Source organism: Cupressus sempervirens, chromosome 11, assembly GCF_028749045.1.
Source record: "Cupressus sempervirens isolate cs-2001-9-10 chromosome 11, ASM2874904v1, whole genome shotgun sequence".
NCBI classification, from domain to species: domain Eukaryota; kingdom Viridiplantae; phylum Streptophyta; class Pinopsida; order Cupressales; family Cupressaceae; genus Cupressus; species Cupressus sempervirens.
The window spans coordinates 104,960,446-104,982,350 of NC_143128.1; the positions used below are offsets into that span (position 1 = coordinate 104,960,446).

The 21,905-nt window shown below is 34.8% G+C and overlaps 1 pseudogene; it reads left to right on the forward strand.

Annotated features, from left to right (window-relative positions):
* The first annotated feature begins 13,350 nt into the window (after window positions 1–13,350).
* On the forward strand, window positions 13,351–21,330 carry LOC149528422 (nucleosome assembly protein 1;2-like; annotated as a pseudogene).
* Window positions 21,331–21,905: the final 575 nt, after the last annotated feature.

Here is a 21,905-nt window from a genome sequence, read left to right on the forward strand (position 1 = left end):
TGAACAATGACAGAAAATAGACTGGGATCCCTTGGAAGAAAGAAGTCAGGAGTTGAATCTTACCAACACTACTCAAGGTTTTACCTTTCCACCAAATCAAAATTTTCTTCATTTTCTCTAGAATTTTATTCCAAAAGTGATTGCTAACTTCTTTGGTCAAAGAAAGCCTAAGATATGTGTTTGGGAGAGTAGTAGTATTGCACCCTAGGATATTTAACACTCTCCTATGGATATCCAACTCAGTGTTGAAGAAGAAAACCATACTTTTATCCAAGTTAATTTTTTGTCCCAAATTAACAACATAATCTCTAATACATGTTTCCAAGCTTTAGCTTCCGCCACAGAAGGGACCCTGCTTAGGAACGTATCATCAATGAACTACTGTATAACCTCTGCTGGAAGCAAGGTAGTAGGTTTAATGCCTTTGATCTCCCCTTCCTCCACCTTTCTCAGGAATGCTCTTCCCAACACTTTTGCCACCATGATGAATAAGTAATGAGAGATAGGGCCCCCTTGTCTTAGACCTTTCTCCCTGTTGAAGTTTCCCTAGGGTGACCCATTCACCAACACTGATTAATTAACAATATTAACCATTGATCTAACTAATTTTATGACCTCCTGACTAAAACCAAAATTTGCCATCACCTCATACATAAAAGTCCAATTAATCCCATCATAAGCTTTGGAAATATCTAACTTTAAAGCCATACCTAGATTACCACTTTTCTCCATAGAGTGCAACACTTCATGTGCTGTTATAGAAACATCAAGAATCTAGTGGTCCAGGACAAACTCGTTCTAAGTTTTCCCAATAAATTTATGCAGTAGTGGCTTTAGGCAGTTCACCATAATCTTAGAGAAGATCTTATAAGTGGCACTGCATAGGCTAATAGGTTTGAAATCCAAGATAGCCCCTGGGTGCTTAATTTTTGGAACTAGAATAACAAGCATTTTATTCAATCTCTTGAGTAACTTCCTAGTTATGAAGAAATCACACACAACTCTTAGGAGGTCAACCTTTATAAGCTCCCAGAAGTGTTGAAAGAAGGTTGGGGGGAAGCCATTAGGGCCTAGAGACTTATAGGCTTTCATAGAGAAAATGACTCTTCTAACTTCCTCCTTAGAGACTTGTTGTGTAAGCACCTCATTTTCCTCCACCGAGATAACATTAGGCATGGATTCAATCAACCATTGCCTATCCTCCTTGTTGTAGGCCCTATGCTCCTCCTTATAAGAATGTTTAAAATAGTTGCTAGCCCAGGTTCCAAACTCAGTTTTTGTTAGTTTGGTATTATTGTCATCCGTCACCTCATCAATCATGTTCCTCCTTTTATGGATAGAGGCCAATCTATGGAAAAATACCATATTCCTATCTCTTAACTTTAGCCATAAAAATCTTGATCTTTGCTTCTAGAAGATATCTTCTCTGATCATTGTGTCCTTACACACCTTCCTACAATTTTCCTCTTCTGGAATCATATCTTTTGAGGTAGAACCCTCCCCCATCACCTTTTGGAGCTCCTCTAGCTTTCCTTCCACCTCCTCCTTTGTTGTAAAAATATCTCCAAATTGAGTCTTTTGCTATGGCCGAACATTCCTTCTCACATTATCAAGTTTGGCAGATAGCCCAAACGTAGCAATTCCTTCAACTCTTATACCCCATCACTCCTCCATCGGAGAATGGAAGTTAGGATGAGATTGCCACATAATCTCATATTTGAATGGTCTTGGGCCCCCTTGCAACATCTCCTTCCAATAAAAAATGACAGAGGCGTGATCTGAGACCATTTTGGGTAAACCCATGAGAGTAGAAGAGGTCAACCCATCCTAGCCTGACGGGACAAGGAGTTTGTCCAGTTTGACTTGGATAAAGTCAAACCCTTTCCTATTATTTGACCAAGTAAACTTGACACCACACATCTTCATATCCATCAGGTCATTCTTATTTATGAACTCAGCCAAATCCTTCCTGCTATTAGTAGAATCCACCGTTTGTCCAACCTTCTCAGAGGGATACAATGGGGAATTAAAATCTCCCATGCAGAAAGTATTCTTATAATGGGACAAGAAATTAGACAGTTCCTCCCATAGCCAACCTCTTCCTTGTTTTGAGTTTGGTGCATAAACATTACTTACATTCCAAATCTTATCATCTTTCCTATGCTCAGTAATAAGGTATTTTTTAGAACAATGTATGAACTTTCCTTTACCAGTACTAGGGTTCCAAAAGGTAGTAACACCCCCTGATGCTCCCTCTGCCTCATTATAACAAAAATTGGCCCCTAGCTAGATAAAAACCACAATTCTTTCAAGGTTAGCCATGGTCATTTTAACTTCTTAAATCAGTAAAATATCTATCCTTATATTAAACAACTGCTGCTGAATTGCAAAATGCTTCTAGGGGCTGTTCAGTCCCCTCATATTCCATGATAGAATGATCATTTTCCACCTTTTTTCATAGATTTCAGGGTAGGTTTCCAACCACTAGCCACCTCCCTTGCCATCTGTTTCATTATCCTATTATGTTTGCCTAATTTCCCCACATCTAACTTCAATTGCTTTTCCTCTTGTGGATTCTTTGAGACTCTGGTCTTCCTCCTCTACGTTTTCCATTTCCCCTCCTCCTCTTCAAGAGGGGGAGTAGGATTGGTGGGTTTAACTATCAACTTGGTGACAGGGGGAGCATCCTCGCACCAGCTGGACATGAGCCACCTCATTTTCTTTCAAGTCCTTCCCCTTGTCTAGCAATATTTCTTTGTTCTCCAAGTCCCTACACAGCTCCTCAAACACCATATTTCTCATAGGGGTTCTGAGGAGATCCTCAATTCCTTTTAGGAAAGGGGAAGGATCACCAACCTTAATATCAACAATCTCACCTTCCTCCACCATACTTGAATAACCACCTAGTTCTAGAATCCTCTCAGAGGCCATGGCTGGGAAAATCATTATGCCCTACACATTAGAGGTCACCACCTCCACCTCCTTAACCCCTTCTAGGGGAATCTCTTCCTAAACCCCTCCATTTTCCCCCTCCTTTTTTCCAACTCCCTTTGAATCCTTATCCCTCTCTTCCTCAACTTCCTTTCCAGAAGGCTTGTTATTCCTCTTGTAGTCAACAATCAAATGTTCAAACGTTGATAAACTTTGGCAAAATAGCCCTGCATTCTCATAAGCAATGGGCTACACCTTCTTCCCCCACTTAGAGCTCAGAACAATGGACTCAAGTAAAGCAACATCAATCAGATCGTTCACACTAAACCTTACAAAAACAAGTCTGGATTTCTAGAGGGTAACCATGTCTATCTCAAGAAAGTGTCCAAAGGAGTTCCAAATAGACCTAAGAACTCTTTCATCCCAAAACTCAAGGGGTAGACTTGGGAGTCTGACCCAGCTAGGAGCCAACCTGTTTAGTTCTTTCATTGGGTGCACAATAGGATTCCATTTAGGCACTGTCAGACTGTGTTTACCATAGTACCAAAACTCAACTAGAACCATTGTCATGTCTTCCACTACTATAAATTTAAAGTAGAAGAGACCCCTTGACATCACATAAATAGTCACACTCCCTTTCACCTTCCATTTTTGACATACCCACTTCCTAACCATCTTAATCAATGGGTAGAAAGCCACAAACTTGCCAACTAGGCACAGTTTCAGGTTAGCCGACAAACTATCGACCAAGCTATCCTGTATAACAATTTCCAACCCTCCTCATGACTAATCACCTTGGGGGCTTACAAAGGTATGTGAGTCATCTTCTCACCTAAGACTAAATCCTTCCAACTCTGAGTCACTCTAGGGCTCACTACACTATCTAGACCATCCGTAGGAAACATAGTAGACTCCATTGAGATCGCACCAAGGGGACGTTCTCTATCTGCACCTCCCTAGAAACTCCTAGTTGAAGTCAAGATAAGCTGCAGATCTAGGTAGATCCCTGGGATCTGGCCTATCTCTGAAGGGCCATCACCGCCCATCAAAATTCAAATGCCAAGTGAGTGGGAAATCATGAGAAAGTTGCAAAGATTTTTTGAAATCAAATTGTTATAGGGAAATTTTAATAAGTTATCTACATGGGATTTCTCATCCTAGGGCTTATCTACTAGTTACGCAATTTAGATTGGTGATAGAGTTCTTAACTTTGCTCCATGGATGTATATGTGCAAGTCAATGTGCTAGTTGGGAACTTTGATGCTAGTATAAGATTGTGTATTTGTTATCTTATTATGTTTTCTTTAATTTAATGCGTTCAAATTGTTTGGATCAACATGGACTAGTAATTTGTTGGTGATTGCATGTGAGATTTGTCATTGGTTGCAAGTATTGGAGTGCAATATGAAGTGGATTTTGTGAATTAGAGTTATTTGAGTACCATCCATGGTGTTGAGGTCCCTTGCACAAATTTTTGATAACTTGTATTTTTATAATTCATTTGAATTTGACTTATTTAATAATTTTCCCTAACAGGATAAGCGAGTCTATCTGAAAATGTTTGAAGCTTGTTAATGTTTTAGCGTTAGTAGAATTAAAACATTGATTATTTGATGTACTAATATGTGTTTATCTTTTCAGATAAATTGTTATTTATGATTCTTATATATATAATATATATTATATATTATGCATTATATATCTCATACATATATATGATATATGTAATATAATATGTATTATATATATTATGCATTATATATTATTATATAATAATACTATAATATAATATATATGTTAAAGATAAGTTATGCATATAGTTATTGATAATCTAAATGGTGATTACTATAGAGGCATGTCTCTTCATGTCTCTTGAAGAGACATGTCTCCTCTCATATTATACATATATGAGATCCAAACCTGCATTTGGAAATCATCAATTACAATGGCAATGGGAGTACATTTGTAGAAACAATCTCAGTTACTTTAACATGGTATCAGAGTCACCTACAAATGTATTAAAGTGATAAGGGTATAAAGAGAAATTATAAATTGCAGAATTTAGATCTCAAATGAGATAAAATCTAGAGTTTGAAAAGGATAAATTTATACTGAAATGGACTATTAATGTCACTGAACATGAGTTCTTTTTTGGAATAGTAGATCACAAAGAATATGTAGGTCCCCACATGTGTATCATGGATGTCATGGATGAGTCACCAATGTCTTCTCACATCTGATGTCTTTACTTCATATGTAAGATCCAACCATGATTTGCACCATATTGGGGGAGGTAGCAAATATGATATGTGGCATAGATGATGAGCACACTGGATGAAGTTGAAAGGAACCTGGGTGGACTGGTGAAACAAAGCCGTAGTGGTTGAAAAGAACCATGTTGAATGCCAGAAGTAAGGGGATATCGTAGAGGATAGATATTTTTACTCGAAGATGGAATCAACACCATTATTTGGGGCTGACCTGATCAACTCTTCAATTCCTTGTGGTTGGGTGTTGAGGCAACATTTGTTTGTTCAACGATGATTCTACATATCGTAGAGTATGTTTTCAACAATATGTCCTCTAGTTAGCATTGCGAGAGACTAAGAATGAAACTATTGTATAGTGTCACAATAAAAAAAAAAGAAGAACTCAAACATTGAAAGGAGACTCATCAAACGTTGAAGTAGAGACAACAAATAACTAGCCAGTGCCCAAATTAAGACATGGACAATCAACATCCAAAAGAGAGGAGATGAGGATATTAGGAGGTACATCTAAATGCACAGACTTACATCTACCTCTAGTGTTTATAGAGAGAAGTCTTGCCTATTGATGTGCTACTAATAATCTTCAAAGATTTATGCTATGATTTGCACAGAAGGTGCCTCTTAGGGAAGACTAGGGATCTTGAGAAGATGCCTACAACACAAGTTATGATTTGACATACACAACTCAGATGGAAAGGCTTTATACACAAGTCAAATACTAAACTATCCATCAAAGCTATTCATTAGTTAGCATCAAAGGTGGCCAATAGTTACTAAACTATCTTATGAAATCAACCGCTCCCCATAAATATAGCCATTTTTGGATTTCATATATAAACCAAGATATTCAATGTACATGAGCCTTGATGGGACATCTTCCACCAACAAGAATAATGGCTAGTACATGCATCGATAGTAGTTACTAGGATTGAGTAGGAAACACTCTTTCAAAGTGCAAAAGCAAAGTCGTGATCACGGGTGATCCCAACAAGATAGAAGAAAATATTTTAAGGTATGTGTGACATGTACAATTGGATTGAGAGGTGTACATAATTTCTACTCTTTATCTCATAATATATGGGTGTATGTATATTAAGGCATCTGGCCTCAACCAAAGTGGGTATAAGATTTATACACTTATTGATGGCAGCTTATTAAATAGAAGATAGAGAATGACCAAGTGTAAAAATTTGGGTAATCTATTAGAAACATATATAGAAAAGGCATATATCATCTCCTCTTTCATGAACAACCTGGAATACCAAGTCGTTATTCAATATTGGCAGCAAAGCATAAAGAGAATGATAACCACAAAAGTATTAAGTAGAGATTTTAATTGCACAAGTCACACACAATAGATAATAATGATCACAATGACCAATGAAAAGTTTTTGACAAAGGTATGACCCCTCAGAATAGAAGGAACGAAGGGAATATAGATATGATCTAGAATTACTTTAGAGTTTAGCGAATGCTACTAAAAGATTGATTAAAGTTTGTACCATAAACTAAACCTCATGTAAGTGGAGATGAAATAAATATATGTAAGATCATTTAAACTTATTTGGAAACTATATTCAAGAAATTGTGGATGCATACAAACCTACCCTCAAATGCTAATACTGAGGATAAGCATAGAGGATGTTGCACAATCCAAATTAAGATAACTAGATGAATGAATCAGTGAAATTTATGAATGAATATGATTTACCAAGAATGAGATATTGATTTCTACCTTCAAAAATAAGTTTGGATCGTGGTCCCGATTAAAGTGAGAATGAGCACCCACCACCATTTAGAAATTGGCGATAAAGCCATCTCTTAATGAATGATTGGAATATTGGGAAATGAGATTGGTAAGGTAAACAAGGTATGACATATATTTAATTTTTTTTTTTCTATTCATTGTAGTGTACACACACACACACACACACACACACACACACACACACACACACACACACACACACACATTTTTGAGATAGGGATTAATTAAGCTGAGAGGCTTTCTATAGTGGTAGCAACCTTCAATGCAAACATTTTTCACTTTGGAAAAAACTTGATGTTCATTTACATGTCAAAAAAAATAAATAGAGATATGCATTTTTTTATTGCTATGGTTTTTATGGAATATGATTTGTTAAAATTTGTACATGGTGAAATAAATCATTGTCTAAAATTGATTTGCTGAATTTTTCAATCTCATGTATTAATATCAAGGCAAGGCATAGTATATATGAAAACAAATACAATAGTTTATTCATAGAACTACTAAATTTATATTAATTCTTTTCAAATTAGATACCTCTCGGCTTATTTTACAAAAAAAATTGAATTAAATTTTTAGGTATACTAGTTTAAAGTGATCAATGATTAACAATTAATAAGATTATTTCTCATTATGGTTACACATTTTTTTAGGATAATTAATGTAATAAAAGGAAAATTTAAAATTATTATTGAAAAGATGATTTTTATAATCTATTTGAATGGAATATATGTACCTATGTTTCAAGTCTAGTATTTATCTATATTTAATTGGAAAGAGCTTATTTTGAGAATTATATTAGTCTCTCTCGTACTTGCATTTCAATATTTATTGTAAGAGCTATGTTCTTCAATTTTTTATTTTTTTTCTGAGAATGTTATTGCAAGAAAATGAAGATTTTGATTCAGAGGGAGTAAACTATGTTGTGATAGAATCTTCAATGATTGATAAATTGTAACTGTCAAGAGGACTTTAATTCATGCAACTATGTGATCTTAATCATCTATGATAAATGATACTTGATGTATGAATTCTAGATTTATTCAAGTGACACAATCATACTCAATCAAGATATTGGCATATTGTGGACGAGCTCATGTTAGCTTCTATTATTCAACTTAATGAATGGTATTATTCAACTTAATGAATGGTTGGAGCTTCAATGGATAAAAAGAGCAAGCTGGAACTTAGAAAGAAGTCATCAAATTTGATATGATGTGAAAGTGTTCAATAATATAAGAGTGGTAACTTTACATTGTGGGGGGGAATAATAGATAATGTTTCATTCCCATTTGAACCATCCTTAGAAAAGGAGATATTTCATGACCTTCATGGATAGATAAGTTCTTATATATTTTACATTTATCTATTCATTTATTTGTAATTCTATACATACTATAAGGGTCATTTGCTTTAATTTTTTCCTTTATGCTTGAGGATATTCTTACAAGAAAAGAAGGTTGGTACTGCAATATGCTACCTAATATTATATAGAATAAATCTAATGATAGTAGTTCCAAAGACCCTGATGATCAAGATAAATTGTGGCTCTTGATGCAAGAATCTTTGATGATTGAGATTATGAGATTCTTCTACATTAAGAGGGAGTGTGACACTTTTTCGAAGGCAATGCTGGAACTTAGAAGATTGATACTCAGAGAGAGTCTAGAAATCCATGTGGGTGACTGCATGATGTTGATGGGCCTACTCCTACGTATATCATGAGGGAGTGATGAGTTTGAAAAGCATCCTTGGGAAAAGAGAGTTTCTAAGGAAGTAACAAGAGGACCTGACATCCCAGGATCAATATTCAGAGGGAGAAATTTTGAGATGCAATCCCTTATGGATGACATCTTCTCTATGAGAAGTTCTAAAGGGAAATGTTAAATTGAAATATTTCAAAGGTAAAACTTGATATGTTGATTTCAATCTATATTTGGTTATATAATTGTTGTTTCAGATATGTAATGAAAGTTGACGATCTTTCATTGGCATATATAAATAAAAAGTAATCATTGTAAGCTGATGATCTTACATATGATAGGCTTGTTATCATGGTTCTTTGGGCCAAAATCTACCGGACATCATGATAATAAACAAAAGGTAATCTTTGTAAGGTGACGATCTTACAAATGATAGTCCTGTTATTATGGGCATCTCTAGACATTGCTTAAGTGCAAGTAGAGATCATGAGTGTGTTATGGGCATCTCTATACATTGCTTAAGTTAAAGTAGAGATCATATGTGTATCATGAACTTATCTAAACATTGCTTAAGTGCAAGTAGAGATTATTTTTGGGCTTCTCTAGACATTTCTTAAGTGCAAGTAAAGATTATTTCTAGGCTTCTCTAAACATTTCTTAAGTGCAAGTAGAGATTATTTCTAGGATTCACTAGACATTGCTTAAGTGCAAGTAGAGATTATATGAGCTATCTTTAGACATTGCTTAAGTGCAAGTAGAGATTATATGTGCTATCTCTAGACATTGCTTAAGTGCAAGTAGAGATCATTTACTGTTCATATTGTGTTGCTTGTATGATGATTCTGACTTAATTAAAGTTTTACTTCTCCCTAGCTAAATAGGGAGTGTTAACGTTTTAGTGTCAGTAGAAGTAAAACATTGATTATTTGATATACTAATATGTGTTTATCTTTTCAGTTAAATTGTTATTTGTGATTCTTATATATATAATATATATTATATATGTAATATATATATTATATATTATGCATTATATATATCATAAATATTATATATATATAAATATAATAATATAATAATATAATATTATATTACATATATTGTTAATTTATTAATATTATATATATATTAAAGATAAGTTATGCATATAGTTATTGATAATCTAAATGGTGATTAACTATAGAGACATGTCTCTTCACGTCTCTTGAAGAGACATGTCTCCTCTCATATTATACATATGTGAGATCCAAATCTGCATTTGGAAATCATCAATTACAATGGCAATGAGAGTACATTTGCAGAAATGATCTCAGTTACTTTAACAAAGCTACCATCTAACCTGGGACCCACACATTTGCATAATCAGTTATTTAATTATTTTTACTTAATTCTAAGTGTCTTGTATGAAACTTAACCAAATTGTAGGCTTTGGATAATGGTAAGTATAATAGAATTATTATGAATGGGTATACATCTATTTAATGAACTGTCAAAATCATAATTATATATATATATATATATATATATATATATATATAAAGCATAAAGAAATTATTTGAATATGTTAAAATTTATTCTTATTTAATCTAAAAATAAAAGTAATATCAATAATAGTAATAATTATAACTATAGGAATAAGAGGTAAATATAGGACTATAAAATATAGCACATGTATCTTATCATAGGTAAAATAAATAAATAATATAATAAATGATGCTAGAAAAAAGGGCATTTTCATGCACATGCATAGGACATTAGGGAAAATGAAGAAACCATGCTCTTGCCTACATGTTCAAAACTGGAGGCAATTGCATTTGAGAGGAAAGGCCAACAGTATGGAAGGAGAGGTTGATGTAGCTTTAATCAAAAAATGTTGCCACCACAACCCCTTTGTTTTGGGGATATATATAGATGTTCTTTGTTAGCTACTGGGTAGACAGAAGGGAAGAGAGCTCATAGCATAAGGAATTAGAAGAGTTTGCAATAGTAGTGATTATTTCATTCTTCTTTTGGTTAGTTTATTGCTATTGCAATTTATTTCAATAGCTCAAAGGAATTTAATAAATAGGTGTGTATTTCCAATGGGTTTTCTATATTAGAAATAGAGAATGTAATGCCTCGCCTAGAGATCCTTGGAACAAGGTTAAATATAAGCCAAGATAATTTTTTTTTAGAAGTGTATGAGCACATGACAACAACATACACGAATCACAAAGATCACAATGAAAGACTAACATTCATACAAACACCAATGGATCTACTAATGCCACTACTAACCAAAACACAACAAGAAAACAAAAGACATCACCTGAGCTGAAAGACAAAAGATGACTCCTAAAAAGTGGCCAAGTCTGAAATCTTAAAGCCCTGAAATTTCCTAGAATCTTTATCTTAGCTCGTAGAGGTATGGAACCTATCTCAAATGAATCATCACATATATTAAAATATATCTTAAGTATAAGGAAATGATATATTTTAAACCCCAAAGGACTAACTACAGAAGACACACAACCAAATTCCAAAATGCAATACTAAGGGATTGAAGAACACCTAAGAGGGTACCCTAAACACTTCCCAAAAAGTTTGGGTCTTACCGAAAAGTGCCTACTACCTGCCCACATAGGTCTTACCAAAAAGTGCCCACTACCTGCCCACATAGGTTTTTGCAATTTCTACATGATACTTTAAATCAGCACTGGGCGATACTTTCTAGTATCGCATGACATTTCTAAAGAAGAAGGGCAACACTTTTAGGGACTGACTGGAACTTCTGTCAAGGGCATGTGATACTTTTCAAGTATTGTTTGACACTTCTTCAAAGGGAGTGTGATACTGGAAAACATCACATGACAAAACTCCAAGAGGCATGCGACACAATCAAGGAATGCACGACAGAGTTCCAATGGGCATACGACACTTTATTGTATCATACCATGCTAACACATGGTTTCCCAAGAAGTGTAAAAAGGACTCCTAAAGATGAATAACATGATAAAATTGAGTTCAAAACCTCCACACTAGGGAGTACTAGATCCACATTTCGAGGCAAGAACACTCAAACCATATTTAAAAGATAGAAACAAAAATTAACCACCTAAGAAATAGGAAGAAGGAAAAGTGCAAAAGAAACATCATAGTGTACTGAAAGCAACATTTCAATAAATAGAAATGACATCATAATGAGAAATACAAACAAACTAGGTATGTGGTTCCTCCTTGCCATCAATGGCATCATAAGACCATCATGGGCTCTAGCCATCCCCTGCGCGTAACATCCCAAGTCACCAATCAAATCGTCAGTTCTATCGTAATAGGGACATCACTACTAAACATGATACAACATAAGTATAAGGAAATCTAACATGCTAGGAATGAGAATAAGATAATCCTACAAGTAGATGACATCACCTATCACATGCTAATCATCATAATAAGGAAATGTGTCAGTAACTAACATCATCAAAACATGATATACAAGCATCCCAATGAAAGCATAAATCATAAGAAAGCATACTCCAGAACTACAAGCACTAAGTGAAAACATTAAGAAACGGTCATGCTAGAACAATAGGCCATCTCTGTACACCGGTCCCTATAGTGGTACAGGTAGCTACACCTCCCAACCATGTGGCACCCATAGGTCCACACTTGCCATGTGTTGTGGTTCCATAACACACGCCCCATTCCTTAGTAGGAATGACTCCCCCACACCCCCCTCACCCCCCAACACTTCTATTTTTAGGCTTCATGGACTCCTAATCGAGGATCCAAGTTTTAATTTCGTGTCCTAGCTCATGTTCAGGCCCTAACAAAAAAACCCAGTTGGCGAAAAGAGAGACTTTTGATGGAGAATTTTTTTTTTGCAAGATGAGGCTTACAAGTGCACCTAATCAAGTGTGCTAGTGCACCAAGTGAATATATGTTGTGCTACATAGATGTGTAGTTGTGTAGCTATGCAGAGCACCTAACAATCTTGCTTATAAAAGAGGGAGGGGTCCTTCTCTTTTCCTCACTTTGTGTTTATTCTTGTTGAGCACTTCCTATTCTCTTTGTCGCAACACTTTTCATGACTTTATAGGCACTTCTTTGCACTTCCACACCTCGATAGGTGTGCTATTCCACTCCCACCTACAAACAAATGTAGAAGTAGGTGCACAGTAGCACACCTCATTAGGTGCACTATTTCACACCTTTATTTTTGAATAAAATGTAAAACTTGGAAAACACTCAATAAACTATGAGGGTGCGTACCCACACACCTAATTGGTGTGCAACTGTGCACCCCTAAAAGAATACATAAAACTTCAAAAGGTGATTGCGCATCCAGATAAGTGCACTAGTGCACAACTCTACACATTAAAAGAAATGTTAAAAAACAAAACTTGAACACAATGTTTGGTGCGTATCTATGCACCTATCATGGTGCACAAGTGCACACCAAACCCATAATAGAACATAAAATATGAAAGAGAAATAAGGTTCACACTTGCACACCTGATTTGGTGCGTAAGTGCACACCTTATATTTTAATTTTTTTAAAAATAAAAAGGGGATAAAGGATGCTTTTTTAGTGCGTTTAACTTTTGGGTTTTTTTTTAGAATAAGACTAGATGTTATAATAACATTCCAATTCTTTGTTTTGAACTAATGGACATCTTCCTTTTGTTATGCAGATATAATGGCATCTTCATCTGGCAAAGAAATGGCACCAAAGCCTATCGTATTCAAGTTCCAAGGTGTGCCATCAAATTCAAGATTCCAAGATGATTATTCCAAGATTAAGGATATAGATTTGGGACACACTAATCTGGGAGAGTTCTTAAGGATTTACGACAAGCCTAAGGAGAGCTCGACTATGGTATATGCATTAATTTGATCAGGGTTGGTGAATGTAGCTTCTCACCCAACATTAGTACAATCCTTAGAGCTAATAATGACAATTGCACAATACTTTGTTCCAAGGAAAGGGTAGTGAAGAGTGTGACTAGAGAAGTTGTCCCCGATCTCTGACCTGACAACATTGAGAGGGTATTTCATCTCCCTAGGGTGGATTAGTTCATCAGACTCACCTATGAGGTAGCAAAAAGGTGGTATAGAGAACACCTAAGTAAGGTAACTGAGATCATCCAGTCCTTTTATCTTATTGAGAAGACTCATCTAGGGAAAGTAACAAGAAAGGTGGATATGATAAGGGGGTATATGAAGGAAGATATTGGATACTCTATCATTCTTTTGAGTAGGGTGATGGGTCTACCAACAACTAGGCACTTAAATGTTTTCATGATAAATTTTATTGAGACTATCAAGACGGTAAGGATGCCACTTGACTGGGGCACCACATTAAGTGAAAACAATTGGAGGTAGTCAAGGACAAGAAGGAGTTCTACATGACTTCATATTTGGTATATCTGTTGGCCACCAGGGTGACAAACTATCCTGTACTAAAAGGAGCAACATGCAAGATCCCAATTCTTGACCTTATACCGTCTACCCTCAATTGGTGAAGAAGAAGCTCTCAAGATAGAGCAAAGAATATAGAATCATGAATGACATGTTCATATTTGCTATCATCCAATTCATAGAGGGAGATTATGCAAAAAGATTATCTGATTATGTAGTAGCACAGATAACAACTCTTAGCCTATTACATTTAGTTCAAAACATTCACATATCTAAGGGTAGCTAGTGCCATTGTAAATCCAAAGAAGCTCCCTAGATATCCTAGTAATAGACTTGTTCTGTTGGAGATTGCATAACAGATTGAATCTGCAAATGACAGGGTCAGGAGATAATAAAGACCATGTTGGACATGGCCGCTGATCATAGGACCATACCAAGTTAAGCAAAAGCAAGATATTTCATCTTTTGAATGGGAGTGGGATCAACATCCCCTAGAGGAATACAATTCCCAAGGCCATGCTTCGATAATATTAGGAAAGTCCAAGGTCTAGTAGGTAGGGAATTTCAGCATGAAAAGGCTATCAAGGATCATTAGATGAATGCGACAAATGATTACGATGTCTGTATCAAGGAATATTGTAGGATGACTCTGTATTTGGCTGAAAAGGCTTTAAAGGTTTAGATTCCTAAGAGGATATTGAAGCAAGACTTGGGGGAGCTATTGGACCCTCTATTCAACACAGACAAAATTGGAGAGAGACCCAAAATGAATGCTGAAGTTGACAGATAGGAGAATTATGATATTAATCATCAGGCAAGGCATGTCATTAAGATGACATAGTATTGGATCAATAAACCATTCTAATTTGATCCAATACTTGATATAGTGGTTTTTCATGCACAAGCCCACCTAGACAAAGGTAGAGGAAAGAAGGTTACTTTTCCTACCTTTGTAGCCCAATCACTAATAAGGCTAAAACAAAATACCAACTTAAACACCTAGTTGGATACTATCACCCTCTAGAGAGGAAAGGAAAGGGCAAAAGAAAGAGGAGTTCTCCTCAAAGGGTTGAAATAGAAGAGAGTGAAGTACAGACACCTCCTCAGCATCAGGAAGAAAATGTGCAAGGGTTAGAAGATACTGGAGCTACTCAAGTCTAGGTAGATTCTCAATTTCCACTAGTTGCGCCCAATTAGGTAGAGGGTGAAATCCAACAAGTCTCTCCTCCTTTGCAGGCAGAACCAAAATCTCCTTCTACCTCTAAGAAACAAAAAAAGATTTAGATCCCTATGAAGAAGAGGAAAAGGTTGATTAGAAGGATGGTTCCTTTCCCATCTGTCCTGGAACCTATTCACGAGGGAGAAGAAGAAGAAGAAGAGGAAGGTAAGGAGGAGGATATGCCAATACAAAGAAGAACCCGGCTAGCTAGAGCCATACACTAGTACATTTGACCCCATTTTTAGACCAAAATTTTTGACCATCTATTAAAATGTTTTAGAGTGGTTGAAATATGTAAGGAAGATTTTTTATAAAAAAAATTCTTGCCCGTGTTGGTCGAAATTTCAACCAACACTTAGTCCATACTCATGCAACGATGAGAAAATTATAAACATAATCAAATCTTAGCCTGCGCTTTTGGTCACAAGTGTGGAAAGAGTGTTGGAGCTGAAGATTCAAGTGCTAAGAGATTTCAGCATTTGGAGGGAAAATCTAAGAGAAATTATATTTTGGCTACCTCGAATCTTAACAACAAAGCTAGATGTCCTCCGCTCCAACATTGAGCTTCTCAAGGCTATATTTCTGACAGATGATTTGTTGATCAGAGCAATTAGGAACTACTACTTTCTTCATGGAAAATGCTTGCAGAAAACTTTGGGAGGGTTTTGGTTTTCATGGAACAGAGCTCTCCATGTTTTTGTCGATAGATCCTCGTGTTTTGAGGCACAGTTCTCTGACCCCAAAGCAACTTGATCTCATTCAAAATATTGGCATTCGTAAGGAAGGAAAAATGTACAAATACATTGTCAACATGGTGGCCATAACTCCTACTAAAGTGTTACAGGCTAGGATAAACAATCTTCAACTTTGCAGCCTCTTGCAGGTAGTTAGGGTTTTCCCTTTGATTCTCACAATGCTAGAGGAAAGCGTTAAGAAAAAATTGGACTTTATGCTCAATCACATGAAACTCTCTATAGACTTTGTGGAAAAGAATTCACGCCTGTTTTCAATAAGTTTGGACAAGTTAATCAGGCCTAGGCTTTTAGTTTTGCAAACTATAGAAGTAATAAATGGAGCAGGGCAGGTTAATTCGAATCATCTTTTTTCAATCTTGATGCTGTCTGAGGCCAAGTTTGTTGCCCAGATCATTCAAGTGCATTCTAAATCTAGTGCTCTGTGGACTATCTATAAAAATGCAATATCTCAAAAGCTCGTAGACAAATAGAATATAAGTTTCTTAGCAATTCATGTTTTTGGATTTGTCAAGCTCGTATGATTAGGCTAGTCCATCCAATGTGAAATGATGATGATACTAACCTTGTTCTTTCTGAGAGCACCAATAGGTGGAAAACATCTTGCTTCACAAATGCTTATCCAAGAATTGGGATTGTAATTGCACTAGTAATAACAGTATGCTTCTTCCATTCTACCCAAAAATTCCATTATAACAGAAAATATTGTGTTTTTCACAATTCATCTGAGTTCTTTTGGATTCATAGACTACTGTCCTTGGATTGGAATTGTAATTGCACTTCTAATCTACGCTCGTTCTTTTGAATTTCCTACTGCTGTCGATAAATTAGAACTATAACTGCACTGCTAATCAAGGTATGCTTCTGCCATACTACCAAAAATTTCTATTATAATTCAAGTTATTGCGCTTTTCACAACTTGTATGAATTCTTTTGGATTACGAACTACTGCCCATGAATTGGGATTTCAACTACAATGCTAATCAATTTTTTTCTTCCATCGTATCAAAAAATTCTATTATAATACTAGTTATTGCATTTTTCACAATTTGTCCTATTGAAGTAGTAAGAAACATATGCTACTTACATTTGATTTTGCAAAATGTTATTTCTGACTACCTGAATAGGGAAACCATTTGATCATCATGGGACATCCCATAGAACAAAACCTTATGCTAGTTGTACTTGGTTTTCTTGATTCCACTCTTAAGTAAAGTAACTCACTTTGTAGTAAGTAGATGATAAGAAAAGCTGTCACAAGGTTCACTCTCCTACTTAATTTTTTTGTATCCTTATTTACTAGCAAATACATTGAATAATGCTTCTGGATTGAACAATGTCTGCAATTTTTTTTTTATACAATCTTTTTTTTTCTCTTCCTCTTGATGATGGATCATAGAGTGTAATCTGAAAAATTACTACTGTATGTTGCAAACATAGTTTAATTCAAAACCATTATTCAATATAAGCATGAACTTTAGAAATCTAATGAAATTAAGCAAATGCATTGGTATACTCTTTTGCCTTGACTCCTCAATGAACTTAGTATATAATAAGGTAATGTGCAAAATAATTTAAATAATCCTTGGGCAATATTGTGTTAGGGTGTATCAGTAACAATAGTGTGCATCTAGCTTGGAGTCATAGACTGTAGCCAAGGATAACTCATGTACCTAATGTTGTGCCCCCTGCCCAATTGATATTGCCCCTAAACTCATCACTTTACTTGCCATTCAACTAAATATTTAACATAAAATAATTGTATAACCTGAAGCATAATGGATTTAACCCTTGGTCACTAGGAAATGGGGATGGAGATAAGATGAGTATGCCATTTTTTCGGTATGAAGACCCCATAGAGCTGATTCTTGATTATTCTTATTTTAATGTTCCTTCTTGGGATCTTCCAGATTTTTTCTCGAAAATAACAACTTTAACTTAAGTTGGAGTATGCAATTTATTTACAAAGATAACTTCTATAAAATATTATTAATTTTGATGCATATATGAGATAATTCTGGTTTAGATGTTACATTAATATGAATTAATAATCATTAAATAGTAAGAATATATGATAACAACTACTCTAATGAGTATTATAATTAAATATCAACAGGTTTTTGTGGTAACATATAAATTCATATGAGCATCACACATCTCTATACCAAAGTGTCTCAATAGCATTAATAATTTTTCCAAGGGAAATTTCTACTATAATCATATCAAGAATTTGTTGGAAATATTTTCTAAACATAAATCTCAAGGATGGTTGTCTTTGTATTGTGAGAACATGGGCAAATTCTTTGTTCATCCATCTTTTTGTGGAAGTAAAATTTCTAAGGCCTAGGATAAATTGGCAATGCCTTTGCTGGATAGAATCTGGTTTATAATAGAAATTTCTAGTTATCACTAGATTTAATAACTCTTCTATGATATGTTTCAAGACAAGCTACAGAATCTTGTCAGTACCTCGTCAGGCTACATTGAATCACCTCCTCACAAAGTAAAGAAGTGAGTGGAGGCATTGCAAGATCTATAGGTATTGATATGTTTAGATTGTGATTTTATGTGTAAATATATTCATGCAAAGGGATTTATGATTTTTGTGCTGCCAATAAAGGGTAAACATAAGGAGATAGAGACCAATTTTTTTGAAGGAAAAGCTGCGTTGGAGGCCAAGTATCAAAAGCTTTATGAACCTTTTTACAAGAAGGTATCTATGTTTAGTGTTTTTTCTGGGTGTTCAAAATTGAAAGCTTCATATAATATCTTGATCTCTTGCTTTTCTAAGCAATTATTGAATTTTTAGGCATTGTTGTATATTGTTATCTTTATCAGAAAACTTGGTCCAATAGATTGAAAATTTCTTACTCATAGGACTTTGCACACATGTAGTTGATATATACAATGAGAGTCAAGTACTTTTCATATTATGAGATTTTACTTGATGCTGTTGTCTTCTTGCTATTCACATTAAACCATTTAAAACTTAAATAGGTTTATTCTAATGGATTGGAACCTACAAATTTGTATATATTTATTTAGATAATTGGTTGATATTAAGCTACCACGAAGGTTGATAATTTAAGTCAGGTACTTCATACTCATTATATAGATTGTACCAGATGCTGCTGTCTACTTCTACTTTATTCTTATTAGTTACAATTTTGGGGTCAGACAACACATGATTCATTATAGATCGACTTGCCTAGAACACAATATCTAGCATCCCCTGTGTAACATTTCCTTGTCATATTCTTGATTGTCTTTCTGCTGTAGGATTCCTATATGATCTAATATGCTGTATCTTTGATTTTTTGAGATGCTATTTTTTCATTATTATTGCATCTTTTGTTCGCATGATTCATAACAAAGATTTACCTAAATAACAATATCTTGTTTCACTTGTGCAGTTTCCTCAACATTCTCTAGAATTTATTTTTATCCTACGATTCCCACGTAACCTTATCTATTTTGTTTCATAATGTCTTTCCTTCTTATAACCTAGATTTCATCCCCAACTAAATATGTTGTGCATTCCAACAAATATTGTGAGATGCGAGTCTTCTTCGTTTACACTGTAGGTGAGTTTTTAGTGTTGATCATAAAATATCTCAGAATAAGAACAAGAAAATGGAAGAATAGATGATGTCTAATCAAGTGCAAATAGGATAATATCATAATAGAAAATGCTTTTTGGTTCTATGACATGACATCCTTAAAGCATAGATGGAACTTTTAGAATCCTTTAGAAGCAACTTGATCTGTAATAAACTATATTTTATTCAGATCTTTCTCTTGGATAATTATATGTCGGTAAGAAATTAAAGAGACAAAATAACTACTTTAGTTTACAATTCTTAGTACACAATTTTGTAAAAGATGTTTAGCTCTTAGGGTAAAAACTTTTTGATTCTGCTCGACACTCCGTAATCTATATTCCTATAATGAAATATTCTGTTGTAGTGACATGACATTGTGAATGGAGTAGTAGATGTTGAAGATGATAAAAAGGAGGAGGAAGATTCAAAGAAAGATGATGCTGGTATGTAATAATTGTTTCAAATTCAAGGTTCATTTGATCTGTGATATTTGGTGGGAAGTTCTTATTATGATATCTTTGTCATTATGGTAGAAAAGGGCGTTCCTAAATTTTGGCTGACTGCCATGAAGAACAATGATGTTTTGGCAATGCAAGTAGGATGTTTCTCCTTTTCCTTGTATCCAATACTCACTTTGGCTATACCAAGCAATATTACCTATCTTCAAAATGCAGTGAATTTACTGACTTTTTTTAATAATAAATAGATTACAGAATGTGATGAAGGTGCCTTGAAGTTATTGGAGGAAATATAACATTCTCGCCTTGATAGTGATAAGGGTGAGAAAGGTTTCAAGTTGGGGTTCTTTTTCAATGAGGATTCTTATTTTAAGAATTCTGTGGTAAGTACTCACATTTTAGTGCCCTTTGAACACTTTCAATGTCTATTTTATCTTTCAATTTCTTAATATATTCATTACCTTCCTAAGCTATCATATTTCCTTTGTGAAATGTAGTTAACAAAGATATATTACATGGAAGATGAAAATGAATCTATCCTAGATCGTTTAGTAGGGTAAGTCTAATGTAAATATCTCCTTTTGCTAATTAGATTATGTGAATTTCTTCATTCATGTAGTGATGTTATTTCACACACAGAACTAAAATTGATTGGTTACCTGGTAAGAACCTAACTTGAAAGGTCATGAAGAAGAAGCCTAAGAAGGGAGTGAAGAATGAAAAACTGATGACAAATTGAGCAATGCCCAAGTTTCTTCAATTTCTTTGATCCACCCAAGGTTCCTGAAGATGATGATGTTGATGATGATGCTGTGAGTAATGACGAGCAAACTTTTTTTTATTGCTGCAGTCTTTAGTTCTCAAAGAATACACTTTTTGGCATCCTGTATTTGTGTTTTGATAAGTTTATGGGGTGGTTTACAGGCTAAGGAATTACAAGATATGATGGAGCAAGACTATGCGATTGGGTTTGTTCTTGATCCATTGCAAATTTTTTGGGTTTATGTACCTTCTGGGTACCGAGTTTCATTGATTTTATGTGTTTTTTGCAGATCAACAATTAAGGATAAACTCATCCCTCATGCAGTTTCTTGGTTCACTGGGGAAGCAGGTGATGATGATGAATGTATATCTGAAGATGATGATGATGTTGATGAAGATGATGATGGGAGTGAGGAAGAGGATGAAGATCACAAAGGGGAAGAAAATGGCCATAAAAGAGCTTAGACAATTTGCTTGATTATGTCATGCTCATAAATTTATGCTTGTTCCTCAAATTTTGGCATGAAATTAAACATTTATTTATCTTTTTGCGGAAATGTAGTAGTGTGGATTTAAAATCTAGCCTACATTCTAGGTAAGCATTTGTTAAGGGTTTGGCAGTTTCCAAGTCTGGGTTGGTATTTATTATGGGGTTTACTTTTCAGAAGATCATGATTAGGAATAGGATTAATTTAGAGTCAATTTTTTGGTGGATGGGTTTAATAGCAGCCATTTGAGTACAAGAAATAGTACAGAGTCTACAAACATCAGCAATAGGCGATTGAGTGCAAATGCAAATTTATAGGTGCTGATATTGAAGTATATTTCTAGGTATGTTCATAGATAGTTCCTTCATATCATGCATTTTTGCCAGCATCTTTCTTTAGATGGAAACTGTTGTTGAACAAAGAGATGACGTTATGTGTAGGAATGTTGACTACTTCTTTTTTAATCTAATGAAAATCATGTTTCAAAATTTTGTTAATTATAGGATTAGATTGTATTGAATTAAGTTAGCTTTCCTCCAAGCCTTAACATAG